At 37.2% G+C, this 15240-nt stretch overlaps 1 protein-coding gene across 1 annotated transcript in view; it reads right to left on the bottom strand.

Annotated features, from left to right (window-relative positions):
- Window positions 1-15240, bottom strand: part of LOC134315172 (adhesion G protein-coupled receptor A3) — a 339202-nt gene that overhangs the window by 271545 nt on the left and 52417 nt on the right. The gene's annotated exons all lie outside the window — the stretch shown is intronic.

Here is a 15240-nt window from a genome sequence, read left to right as displayed (position 1 = left end):
AGTGTATGAATGTTTTTTAAGACGACCATAAAATATTTAGGAGTCGGTGATGTAAATGACGAGGCATTAGGAAACATGGTGCTCTTTTATCAAACGAAAATTGCTCTTGCTGTGAAGTCAAGGGCATAGAGAGAACCAGATCTAATTTTAGACCATGCTCGCTACACACAGAATGGGCTAAGTGCAGCAAAATTATTACTAAAGGATTATTTCTAAATGGTAAATAAACAAAAACACACTGATCGTCAAGTAAATGAGACTAGATGACGATAGGTCAAACACCACAAAATAATTACATACACTGATCAGCCATAACATTAAAACCACCTCCTTGTTTCTACACTCACTGTCCATTTTATCAGCTCCACTTACCATATAGAAGCACTTTGTAGTTCTACAATTACTGACTGTAGTCCATCTGTTTCTCTGCATACTTTTTTAACCTGCTTTCACCCTGTTCCTCAATGGTCAGGACCCCCACAGAGTAGGTATTATTTTAGGTGGTGGATGATTCTCAGCACTGCAGTAACACTGACTGATCGTGGTGGTGTGTTAGTGTGTGTTGTGCTTGTATGAGTGGATCAGACACAGTAGTGCTGCTGGAGTTTTTAAATACTGTGTCCACTCACTGTCCACTCTATTAGACACTCCTACCTAGTTGGTCCACCTTGTAGATGTAAAGTCAGAGACGATCGCTCATCTATTGCTGCTGTTTGAGTTGGTCATCTTCTAGACCAGGGGTGTCAAACTCAAGGCGGGAGAGCTTAAACGACTGTACGATTGTTGTGATGGTTCGAGTCGTTACAGAGACGCGCTTATATTTTTAATGGGATTCCTGCGCCTTTAAAATCGGCAACTGTTGTCATCGTAGTCATGGCAACTAACTTTGACCTTCGCTAGAAGCCATGTGACTTTTACGGCAAAAGAACGCGGGGTAGCGTAGTCAGTAATGTAAACAATAATAATAAATATAAATAATTATCTTGCAATATAATACAGAAGCATCGTCTGTAAGTAGTGGCGTTTATATTCTCAGTTGTTTGTAAATGTTTAGTTAGTATATCACAGCGTTTTAGTTACAAATTCACCGTAATTAAATACAATTGTTACCGTTACTATAGCAATTAGTATCTTTACACCGAATGCTAACTCGTTAGCGCTATGTTACGTTTGGTTAAATCTCATAATATACCAGATGTAACACTCGACTACAGCTGTGTGCTTTTACTGTATTAAGTTCTATATTGTTTTTATTGTTTGTATTTTTACTTTATTTTGATGCACTGTTTATCACACAGCTGGGAAGCAAATAAAACCGACTGTATTCTGAAGGGAGCTGTCGGGAGCTGTCTGTCTCTGTCTGTCTCTGTCTCTGTCTGTCTGTCTAGCTGTCTAGCTGAGAAAGGGGGATAAACTATTAGTGAGGGCAGAATGATTGTCTTAAAATACACTGTAAAATCCTACATAAACTGCACCTCTCAAAATGCATGCTGATGTTGTGACCTGCAAAGTGACACATCCCACTAGTAGATGATGTTAATAAATATTTACACATAATCCCAAAATGTACAAGAAGATAAGTAAGAAAATTAAGCAGAAGGAGGAAATTTAATGAAAATAAAAACAAGTTTGTGCTTCAGGAAGGGAATCCGGTGCATCTCTTGTGTTATGAGGCCGTGTCTGTGGTAAAGGAGGACAATATAAATGCAGAATTCAGCCTTTAAGAAAAACAGCAGACTGCAATCACAGTAGGAAACATTACAATCAGCCCTTTGAAGGCCACCATAATGCTGATGTGGCCCTCGGTGAAAATGAGTTTGACACCCCTGTTCTAGACCTTCATCGGTGGTCACAGGACGCTGCCCATGAGGCGCTGTTGGCTGGATATTTTTTTGGTTGGTGGACAGTGAGGTGTTTAAAAACTTCATCAGCATTGCTGTGTCTGATCCACTCATACCAGCACAACACACACTAACACACCACCACCATGTCATTGTCACTGCAGTGCTGCAAATGATCCACCACCTAAATAATACCTGCTCTGTGGTGGTCCTGTGGGGGTCCTGACCACTGAAGAACAGGGTGAAAGCAGGCTAAAAAGGCAGGCAGAGAAATAGATGGACTACAGTCAGTAATTGTATAACTACAATTACCATACAGTGTTTCTGAATTATTGCCAGTAAGTTTGTTTTGCTTCATCTTAACTGAGTACACTGTACCACAAGTGCATGTGTGCAAATTTGATCTCAATGGTTATACAGAGCAAACACCTGAAGCATCCCAATAGGTTCAATAATCTGTGGAAAGCAGAAGCATCTCTGCGCTTGTGGTGCAGATCATTACTTACTGTTTACATCTGAGATAAACTCGGGCCCAGAGAACAGAGAACTGCATAGATTTTACACACTGATGTATTTGATGTATGTAAGTGAGAAAACCTTTTGTGTACTGGAGATTTATTTTGCATATGAAGGCTAAAAAGTCCCACGCATTCAACAAACAGTTATATAAACAACAGTTATATAAAAAAACAGTTTAAAACAGTATAAAAACCTTGCATATGTGGATATTAAACATATTCTAATACCTCATGACTTAACATAAAGGTAGAACTATGCGATCACTGGTTAACAGTCGTGTGCTGTTGGGTCTGTTAAATATGTTCTATGTTACATGTCATACATGTGTAATTATCTGTACTATTATGTGTATTGTGTGTACTACTATGTGGACTATTATGTGTATTATTGTGTGTATCACCAAAGTAAATTCCTCCTATGTGTAACATACCTGGCAAAATAAAGTGATTCTGATAATGTTATAGAAACTGTTGCTAAAAACTTAGATGAATCCATGTTATAAGAATGGTGTATTGGGCTGTAACGGCCTATTAGCTAGTGACTTTTATGTTCAAAATATTCTTTACATAGAATGTATAAGAGTAACCAACTGTGACTCCCAAACCTTGGCCCATTACTACGCCCCATTTACACCAACCCCCAACATTCTCGATAAACAAGGTACCACTTAAACATTTAGAACACCTACTTTTCAAAATAATTTTAGCTTATTTCATATATAAGTTCCCTTAAAAACAAAAGAGGCGCCCAGGTGGCGCAGCGGGATATTCCGCTAGCACACCAGCCATGAGATTCTGAACTCCTCAGTTCGAAACTCGGCGTTGCCACCGGTGGACTGGTCGCCATCTAGCAGGCATAATTGGCAGTGCCTGCAGCAGACACAGTCCTGCTAGGGCGGAATGACCGGACTAATTGGGTGGGGTCTTCAAACGCTGTGGACCCTGATTAACAGACCTGAAATGTGCCTGTGCAGAGTGCATAGATGAAAAGGGTTCTGCTAAGAGCTGTGCACGGGTCGGAGGAGGCGTGAGCAGCAATATACCCACCTCGACTGCAATCAGGGATTCCCCTGCAGCGGAAGACAAACTGACTGCTAAATTGGGAGAAAATGCATAAATAAAATAGAAAAAAAAAACAAGAGTACACTCTGATACACTTTTTTCCCTTATGCAGTCAATGCAGTCTGTCAGTGTACTATACTATTCATGTTCATTGCACACTTTGTCTGATGCTGTACTGTTTATATCACTGTTTTACTGTTTATTTTATGTTTATATATAAAATATACCTTTTTCTATTATTTTATTAAATGTATATATGTTGACACCTGCACCAACAGAAATTCCTTGTACATCTGGTACTTGGCCAATAATAAAGATTCTGATTCTAATAAATTGTAGTATTTATATTTTTTTATATTACAAGGCTGGATTTGTATCTACATATATTGACAATTATTATTTCAAAGAAATCAGTTACATTTATACTGGCCCTTTTTTGCTTTAAATAATTCAACATTGAAAAACCATAAAAAGTTCATTATTTTTCAATGCTTTCTGGCAAAATCATTGCACCAAAATACAAAAAATAAATAAATAAAAACAATTATTTTAGGTTCCTCAAATGAGACCAAATTTATATTCATGTGCTGATCCATTAGAACTATATATATATATATATATATATATATATATATATATAAAAAAAATTAAGACAATAGTTTAGCCTTAAAAATGCAGTGTGAAAACATTGTATCTGCCCCCCTGTAAAGGTTTTACAACAAGAAATCCTTTAACAAATTACACCATCACAATTTGGCCCTTGTCAAATACTTACGCTCACCCATTTTTCCTGCTTCTAACACATCAACTTTTGAGGATAAAATGTTCACTTTCTGCCTAATATATCCCACCCACTAACAGGTGCCGTGATGAAGAGATAATCAGTGTTATTCACTTCACCTGTCAGTGGTCATAATGTTATGTCTGGTTGGTGTACACTGTTATTCAGTCACACTATGATTAGGATCAGCATTTGTGCTACAAAACATCTACCAAAAAACATCTGTTCGGATAAATTAAAACTTAGTAAAGTTCAATCCAGTTGTTGTTATACAAATTGGATCATTTGTCTGCATACAGGTCATCATGCTTAGAAAAATGCACAACAGCATTTCAGAGGATAAAGTCAGGCTCTGGTATGCAGGCCAAAAGGGCAAACAAATAAAAACGACAGGATTTAATGTGTGAAAGTGAAGGAGGAGAAGAATTACTCTTTTCTCAGGCATTCTTTTGGAGAAAGCAGAAGTGGAAAGATGGATGAGTCCTCAGAGATCTGCAGAGGATCTGAGCCGAGGAAAAAAGTGTTTTTTACTTTTACTCCATCATAAAACATGTATGAATGTTCATACCTATTGCTTAGGAGCCAAGTTAATGAATTAAAACCCATAACTACATCATAATGAAGGACAACTGGGATTGGATAATTGCTTTTATTAATCCTTAATTAATACTAAGCAGCTCTGTACTGACTGGCATCATTAAAATACAGTTTTTCTAATGGAAAATGTAAAAATGTATTGTACATAAAACAAGTGTCTGCATTATAAACTTTCTTAGATTTGTTTTCATTTTCTTAAACATGTAGTAATTTCAATGTACCAAGAAGGTTATTTCACATCAGGACTTTTGTTCCTCAGCCATAGCCAACTATGCAAAACCTGTTAAGGGCCTGATCATGTGGGTGGGATCAACAAAGCGAATATTGTAATAAATAGAAAAATAAAGCTCCTAAATCCAAATTATTAAAAGTAATTGGTATTTAAATCACATTCTAATACAAAGTAAAGTGAAATGTGCTGAATCCATTAACATCCTCTACAGGAAAGAAACTAAAAATGTCATTTTGCATTTTAGTGCAGTTCTTTTTATTTGGTGAATTTAACATAGTGGTACCTTGAAACTCAATGTCATTTGGTTCTGGGAGTGGCGGAGTTTAAAAGATGTTGAGTTTTAAAGTATTTCTTTCCAAAAGAATGTATAGGAAACCTGTTAATGTGTTCCATGGTCCTGAGGACCAGGCTTATGTACAATAATGGGGTTGTTTTTGACACTTACACACTAAAAATAACACAAATAAAATATAAAATCACTGAAATAAAAAGCTGATTTTTACAATTTCTCAGAACCCCGAGCTGTAACAAGTTTAAAAGTGAAAATCCAGCTAAACACAGATACATGTGGACGCTTTTATTATTATGTGTTATTCCACACAAATGCAGTTGACATTTTACTGCACCACTCGAGCCGAGCGCTGTTCAAAGCGGCTGTTCATTGTTAATTTGAAATTAAATAAATACATTTTTAAAAAACTAAACACGTTGAGTTTAAGGGTACATATTTCTCGATGAAGGACGTTGAGTTTCAAAGATTTTGAGTTTAGGGGACGTTGAGTTACAAAGTACCACTGTATATAGAAAAACATATTAACACTTATAACATACATTACCAAATAAACAGTAATTACAGAAAGTAAAAATTAAACACAAATTACTAAAAACTAAAAACAGTCTAGTGCATTAGACTGCTGCATCACCCCGGGTAACTAAATGTAATTGAAATGATTAGTATGCTACTTACATGACTACTAATGTGTGTTTGATAAGAACTGAGTTATTAGTGTAATGTAAACTCACATGTAAACTCACAGGACACAGAATGTCATAAACCAGGTGTGATTAAGTGTAAAGTGCTTCCTGGTATAATACAATATTAATAAACATATTGTTTGTCTGGTCATAGCAAGGCAGACCGCTAGGCAGTGATAGCCTATCAGTCAAGGTACTGGACTAATAAGCAGAAGCTTGCTGGTTCAAATCCCACCATTGCCAGGTTGCCACTGTTAGGCCCTTGAGCAAGGCCCTCAACCCTTAATTGCTTAGACTGTATACAGTAAGTCGCTTTGGATAAAAGCATCTGCTAAATGCTGTAAATGTCACGATGAAAACAGAGGTGAAAGAAACTAATCCACCCATCGGCATATTTTTGGGAGGCGGGACAACATAGTAGGAGAGAGTTTTTATACACAGGACTGTATAGCAAAGCGACTTACAATTAAGACTGAATACAATTAGAGCAATTAAGGATGCTCAGGGGCCCAACAGTGACAACTTGGCAGTGGTGGGCTTTTAATATCTGGCAGGAGGCAGGAGTAACAAGAGGACCAAGTGGAAACCGGTTGATATAAATGAAAAATATGTCAAACTTCACACAGTCCACAATCACAGAAGAAGATCCAGTCCAGGTCTGAGCAGCACACACATCCTGCTGTTCCACCATCTGTCCAAACAATTATCTTATGAGCCAATTAACTCATAACTGTATGTGTTTGGTAACTTGGCGTGGATTCTCAGTCATTTCAGCTTTATAGTTAAAATACCCCGATAATTAATTTTTCATGTGCATTATTGTCATTCATGTAAAGATGACTGTAATCTCTCCAGTTCACCAATATATCCATCAGTAACTTTTCAAGGAGACTGAGTCCATAAGACATATGGATAAATGGTAGCACTCCAGCCAGAAGAACAAGGTTACAGTGTAGGAGAAAGTCTCACTGACTGACTGAGATTTGCTGATGTAGAACAAAGAATACTGATAAAGTCCGATTGAAGAGTGATGTCCACTCCATCAGCATGATACCTGACTTATTATGAGCGCAGTGTTTAAATTCAAGGTCCAGGATGGTCAAAATACTCCAGAGAGTTTACAACAACGAGTGATGAAATACTAGGTATGCATTTTGAAGGAAAATGTGAAATAAAGAGGAGACGATGGGGAATTAATTAATTAATTAATGCTAGAAGTGCTGTGCATTCATTCATTAATTCATTTACTTTTCAATAACCACTTAATTGTGACACACACACACTTAGACATTCACTCTTTGAACCCAGGCCCAAGGCTTAAGGTGCCTTGGCTTGTCGATGTAGTGGTACATTTAAAAATACAAATGTTGTACTCTTGCTATATACTCTTCTTGTAGGAAATCAAATGAAGTACAACACACACTAACACACCACCACCATGTCAGTGTTACTACAGTGCTGAGAATGATCCACCACCTAAATGATACCTGCTCTGTGGTGGTCCTGACCATTGAAGAACAGGGTGAAAGCAGGCTAAAAAGGTATGTAGAGAAACATATGGACTGCAGTCAGTAATTGTAGAACTACGAAGTGCTTCTATATGGTAACTGGAGCTGATAAAATGGACAGTGAGTGTAGAAACCAGGAGGTGGTTTTAATATTATGGCTGATCAGTGTATATAGAATAGAATGCCTTTATTTGTCATATACACGTGTATGTATTATACTGTACATATACATTTTTCCGCATATCCTGGCTTGTTTAGAAGCTGGGGTCAGAGCACAAGGTCAGCCATTGTACAGACAGGGAGCAGACACGGTTAAGGGCCTTGCTCAAGGGTTCAACAGTGGCTGCTCTAGCTGAAAGTCTTGGTACAAGGCAAAATGTACCCCTGTGTACCCGTCCATCACAGAACATTACTGGCTAGGTCAGACTTATTATTAACTTATCATTTGCAATAGCCAGTATATCAGTGGGTGAAAACCAGGGTGACAAAGGGGAATATAATAAAATAGAATTTATAGAATTAAAAGAAAATATACAATTCTCAGTAAAAAAAAAAAAGATAATATTTACTAATGCAAACAATTTTGGTAACATTCATCCATTCATTGCCTGTTTTACAACTGCTTTATTCTGGTCAGGGTCGTATTTGGTACAATTCACTGGGCAAAAGTTGGGAAACACCCTGGACCCAGGTTGCCAGTCCATCACAGGCAAACACACACACACGCTCACAAACACACACACAGGGCAACTTAGAAAGGACTCAGATCACTACACTCAAGAATTGAGCACAGGACCTTCTTGCTGTGAGACAACAGTGCTACCCACCGTGTCACCCCATTTTGGTAACATACGTTCTTTAAACAAATAGTCAGTTATTGTACAGTGTCCCTGAAGCAGACAGGGTTATGGGCCTTGCTTAAGGGCCCAAAAGTAGCTGCATAGCAGAGCCTGGATTTGGACAGACAGTCTTCCAAATGATAGCCCAAAGCTCTACCACTGGGCTACTATTCTTTTTCACTATGTTAAAGGCTAGATTTCTCTCCAATTCCTGTTGTAAGAAGATGCTAATCAAGCACAAATACATTTTATTAACCTTGTTTACCAGAAGAGCCAAACCATCTAAAGCAAAATGTATAAATTACTTCAAATTGTACAAATTTATACTACTTTTGTCTAAGAAAATAATTTGCACCACATCAGACACAAACATAGTTATCAGAGCTCCGTCTCTGACCTCCAGACTGGCAGCACTCCACATTCTTGTTTTCCTAATTTGTGCTCAGTAAATATCGCTCGCCTTCATCAAACTCGAAGCTGAAGCTAAATCCCTGCGGAGACCTCTCGGCTTTCTCTTGGTCTAAGTCCAAGCTGTGAAAGCTTAAAGCTGCAACCCATTCGCCCATATGTGCAGCTTTTTCTGTCACAAGCAATCACACACAAGAGAGGACTGATACTGATACTAAAATGAAATATTATATTTGTTACACTGAGGCATGATAGAACATAAATGAGACCAATGTTGCTGTGCATTATGTCTGGGTAAAGAACATGAGTATATAACAGTTTTAATCAAGCAAAAAGAACTTAGTTTCGATGTTACACACTATCTTTTTTCTTACCTAGATAGATAGATAGATAGATAGATAGATAGATAGATAGATAGATAGATAGATAGATAGATAGATAGATAGATAGATAGATAGATAGATAGATAGATAGATAGATAGATAGATAGATAGATAGATACTTTATTCATCCCAAGGAACATTTTTTTAACAGTTTTTGGGCCAACAGTATGGGCAAAAACACTTCCTTTTTAATAATTTAGGTCAGATCAGTCATTGCTAACAGGTGTATAAAATCAATTTCTCAACTTTGTATCAACAGTTTTAAAATGGCTCTTTTCTGCCCCACCGTGACCCCGAGCACAAAGCGAGACATAGGGTGTGTTCGAAAACCTAGTGAGCTGCCTTGCTGTCTTACTGCCTACATAGGCAGCTGCCTCAGTAGAGAGGATTCTAATAAGTCAATGACCTATAAGTCAGGTTATTCGAACGCGCTACTTAGACAGTTATTCCATCAGGTTTCGCTTACTAAGCTAACACAGTTAGCATCTTGCCATTCAAACCAATGGGATGGGGTGGCACAGCACGCTAGCATGTCAACTAACATCTCCCTTCGTGTACCGAAAACGGTTAAATTCGCTGACAAGCCCGAATTTGCAAATAAAAACACGTGTACAAGTTTATACAAATTTAAAATCAATAATAATTTATTTACATTTAAAAATAACTTGTTCATTTCTCCGCACCTTCCGCTATGTATTTTTCTGTGAGAGAAGAGCTGCCGCACTGAATGATGGGATTGCCTTGATCACTAAGGACACATCCGATGTTTACTCGTTCTTGAGTCAAAATAACGCTGAAATTTTAAGATGCCTAACTAGACAGCTTCTTAAGGCATCTAGGATTTCGAACAGCCTTCTTCTCGGGAGCGTGCATAGGATGACGTAAAATGCCGTCTATGTAGAGAGCGCACTAGCTTTTCTAACACACCCATAGTTTCACAAGTTTGGTGTAGAGAAACGCCAGTGGCCTGCACAGAGCCCAGACCTCAACTCTAATGAGCACCTTTGGGATGAACTGGAATGTCGATTGAAAACCAGGCCTTTTTCATCAACCTTCAGAGACTACTTGTTAGTTAAAGCAAAGATTCCAAGTGATAGATTTTAGTGTTTAAGTGTTAGTACTTGTTTACAAAATGCTAAATAGTACAACCCCTGGCAAAAATTATGGAATCACCACTCTTGGAAGATGTTCTGTCAATTGTTTAATTTTGTAGAAAAAAAATAAATCACAGACATGCCACAAAACTATCATTTTTCAAAATGTCAACCTTCTGGCATTAAGAAACAATAAAAAAAAGAAACAAATATAATAGTTGTGGTCAGTCACAATTGCTTTTTTTAGATCAAGTAGAGGAAAAAAATATGGAATCACTCAAATCTGAGGAAAAAATTATGGAATCACTCTGTAATTTGCAGTTTAAAAACAAAACATCTGCAGCAGATTAGATTTGCTAATTATTCTTCAGTTTAAAAAGAGTGCTCACACCTCGGAGAGCTGTTGCACAAAGCAGATTGTCATGAATCATGGTTCCAACACAAGATATGTCAGTTGAAACAAATGAGAGGATTATAAAACTCCTTCAAGAAGATAAATCATTGTGGAATGTCGCAAAAGATGTTGGTTGTTCCCAGTATGCTGTGTTTAAAATCTGGGCCAAGTACAAACAAAATGGGAAGGTTGTAAAAGGGAAGCATACTGGTAGACCAAGTAAGACATCAAGATAGAAAACTTAAAGCAATATGTCTTGAAAACAGAAAATGCACAACAAAACAAATGAGAAACAAGTGGCCGGAAAGTGGAGTCAATGTCTGTGACTGAACTGTAAGAAATCACCTAAAAGAAATGGGATTTACATACAGAAAAGCCAAACAAAAGCCATCATTAACACCTAAAAAGAAAAGAACAAGGTTAAAGTAGGCTAAAGAAAAGCAATCGTGGACTGTGGGTGACTGGATAAAAGTGATCTTCAGTGATGAATCGCGAATCTGCATTGGGCAAGGTGATGATGCTGGAACTTTTGTTTGGTGTCTGTCCAATGAAATTTATGAAGATAACTGCCTAAAGAAAACATGTTAATTTCCACAGTTGTTGATGATATGGGCCTGCATGTCGGGTAAAGGCACAGGGGAGATGGTCTTCAATAAATGCCAAAGTCCACATTGAAATTTTGGACGCTTTTCTTATTCCATCAGTTGAAAGGATGTTTGGTGATGATGACTTCATTTTTCAAGATGATAATGCATCTTGCCATAGGGCAAAGGACGTGAAAACTTTCCTTCAAGAAAACATATAATGTCAATGGCATGGCCTGCAAATAGTCCGGATCTCAATCCATTTGAAAATCTCTGGTGGAAATTGAAGAAAATGGTCAATGACAAGGTTCCAACCTGCAAAGCTGATCTGGCAACAGCAAGAGACAGTTGAAGGCAGATTGATGAAGAATACTGTTTGTCATTAGTTAACTCCATGCCTCATAGAGTTTAAACCATTATAAAAGCCAGAGGTGGTGCAACAAAGTAATAATGGTGCAGTGTTTTCTAATGATTCCATAATTTTTTCCTCAGATTTGAGTGATTCCATATTTTTTTCCTCTACTTGATCTAAAAAAAAGCAATTGTGACTGACCACAACTATTATATTTGTTTCTTTTTTTATTGTTTCTTAATGCCAGAGGGTTGACAGTTTGAGAAATGATAGTTTTGTGGCATGTCTGTGATTTCTTTTTTTTCTACAAAATTAAACAATTGAAAGAACATCTTCCAAGAGTGGTGATTCCATAATTTTTGCCAGGGGTTGTAATCTCTGATATACTGGTAGTCATAGTGAGAATTATACAGTGATAATGATACAGGGAATCACAACCTGATGCTGATAAAATTTTAATGTACCAGATGATCCTACAGAATTTACATCTAGCATGAACTGATTTGATTACATTTAAATGTACATTTCTAGATTTACAGCATTTGGCAGACGTTTTAATCCAAAGAGACAAGCAGTTGAGGGTTAGGGGCCTTGGCAACTTGGTGGGGCTTGAACCAGAAATCCTAAGATTGCTAGTCCAGTACCCAAACCACTGAGCTACCATTGCACTTATGACTTAATGGAGAGCCAGTTCAGTGTGAGGAAACGGTAACAGACACAATAAAACACTACAGCAAGATATAACTGTATAAAGTAATAACACTGAAGGATTACTAACCTTCCACTTCAGAATATGTATACATTATATACGTAGATAGGCTCTATTCTCAGCCTTTACTGAACATTCTTTTTCTCAGATTCACTTAATGGAATTTCTAGATGAGTTACTGTTGAATAAAACACTAAATTACTTTGTGTAGATCATTTTCTCTGGTTCTTAAATCAGAATGGATGTATTATTCAGCCCTGTGTACTCTGGAAGGCCTTGCGTTCTTATGCAAATGTTTTAACCATTCAAAGCACACCGTGGTCCTTTCAAAGGCTCATTTATGTAACAGACACTTGTAGATTCAAATACTATGGGATTTAAATGTTTCTAATACATACTTTTTGACATTATTATTCATAATTAAACATTTTAATTGTATTGAAGTGTTTATTAAAAACACTTTTTGTTAATATTTGTTATTTGTTTGATTCTTAGTGCCATGGCAGCAGCTATAGCTATTAGGCTAAAGGGGAAGGGGGGGGGGGGAGAGGATATAAAATAAGATATGATAAGATAGCCTTTTATTATCCCACAAGGGTAAATTTGCATTGTTACAGCATCAGTGGGGAAACAAAATACACAGAAAATTGGACGTAAATAAAAATAAACTGTGAAGTATAAAGATAGAAGATAAAAAAATGTCAGAAAAAAACATTATAAAAAAAAAATTTTTACAAAGGGTTATAAATATCGCACATAGACTTATTTACTGGTGTAATCAGCATGTATGACACGGCTGACTAAGTAGCAGCTAGCACAATATTGCACATTATAAAACATTTACTGCTATTTTCAGTAAGACAGAGGTCCTAAACATCCACAAAAATGTTTGATGAGCTTGAACCATGACTATTCCAATTTCATAACTTAAATCTTAATAAAAATAATTGTAAAAGTAAGAAAGTTTTTTTTTTTAATCTGGAAGATTTGGACACATTTTAAACTGAGAAACGCTCTGTCATTACTTGCTCTGGATATTCTAATTTTAGAGGAGAATAATTATAGGAGAAGACTCAGTGTTAGATGTAATACTGTACAATCTATGACTGTCGTTTTAGTGAGTGTTTAATCAAAAATACAAAGAAGCAGTTTTAAGTCCTAGTGTTAAGTCCTGATGTTGTTCATCTTTTGGCATGCATAAAAGATGTGTTTGATAGAGGTTCTTGATTTACAGAGGGAGCTAGTGGAGGCCTGGTCTCCCTTAAGCAGGTATTGAGCTGTATCTGTTTTTTGATAGGGTGAATCTCGCTCTAGGATAGGATAGGATAGGATAGGATAGGATAGGATAGGATAGGATAGGATAGGATAGGATAGGATAGGATAGGATAGGATAGGATAGGATAGGATAGGATAGGATAGGATAGGATAGGATAGGATAGGATAGGATAGGATAGGATAGGATAGGATAGGATAGGATAGGATAGAGATGGGATGGGATGGGATGGGATGGGATGGGATGGGATAGGATAGAATAGGACAGGACAGGATAGAGATGGGATGTGACGGGATAGGATAGGACAGGACAGGACAGGACAGGATACAGATGGAATAGGATAGAGATGGGATGGGATAGGATAGGATAGGATAGGATAGGGTAGGACAGGATACAGATGGAATAGGATAGAGATGGGATGGGATAGAATAGGATAGGATAGGATAGGATAGGATAGGATAGGATAGGATAGAGGAAAGGAAAAAAAGGATAGGATAGAGATGTGATGGGATGGGATGGGATGGGATAGGATAGGATAGGATAAAGGAAAGGATAGGATAGGATAGGATAAAGGAAAGGATAGGATAGGATAAAGGAAAGGAAAGGATAGGATAAAGATGGGATGGGATGGGATGAGATGAGATGAGATGGGATGGGATGGGATGGGATGGGATGGGATAGGATAGGATAGGATAGGATGGGATAGGATAGGATAAAGGAAAGGAAAGGATAAAGGATAGGATAGAGATAGGATAGAGATGGGATATGATAGGATAGGATAGGATAAAGGAAAGGATAGGATAGAGATAGGATAGAGATGGGATATGATAGGATAGGATAGGATGGGATGGGATGAGATGGGATAGGATAAAATAGCCTTTTACTATCCCACAAAGGGAAATTTGCATTGTTACAGCAATATAACAACAGCTGACTAAGTAGAAGTGAGAACAACATTGCACATTATAAAACATGTTTATTGCTATTTTCAGTTAGACAGTGGTCTAAAACAACCACAAAAAATTGTTTGATGAGATTAAGTCATGACTATTCCAATTCATAACTTAATTTTAAAAGTAAGAAAGTTTTCAAAAGGAATCTGGGAGACTCAGTGTTAGATGTAATACTGTACAATCTTTGACTGTAGTTCTAGTGAGTTTCATCAAAAATACAAAGAACTGCACGATGAATTAAAAACTCTGCAAAATAAAAACAAATCACAGGCAAATATACCAAGACTACAAAATAAATCTTGATATTGTGTGAAACAAGTGAGAAAATTATTACAGCAAGCGTTACTCTAAATATAAGGTGTTACCACGCCGCGGCACATTATCCCCCGCACTCCTGAACCCTCGGATTGGAACGATGCTAGTCTCTCACATTTCCCCCATGTTGGTGTTTGGCATTTAAATCAGCAAATATCACATGTTGCCCTTTGTCTCAGTTATTCTCATTATTTTTGCAAGGTTTCACAGTCAGAGGCAATCCCCACACAAGTGGTCTGTTCATAAAACCTAAATAGCTGCTGTGAAAGATGCCTCATAATGTCAGTGTGCCAGGCAGAATGATGGGGCATAATTAAAATCAAGGTGGGGGGAAGTAATCAATATGGCCAGGCATGCTCAGAGCAGGTTAGTCACACATTACACCATCTAGATCTTTTATATAAAAAAAAGCAAGCATCACT

Source organism: Trichomycterus rosablanca, chromosome 5 (genome assembly GCF_030014385.1).
Source record: "Trichomycterus rosablanca isolate fTriRos1 chromosome 5, fTriRos1.hap1, whole genome shotgun sequence".
Classification (NCBI taxonomy): domain Eukaryota; kingdom Metazoa; phylum Chordata; class Actinopteri; order Siluriformes; family Trichomycteridae; genus Trichomycterus; species Trichomycterus rosablanca.
Note: the sequence above shows the minus strand (reverse complement) of the source record. Positions and strands in the feature narration are given on the sequence as shown.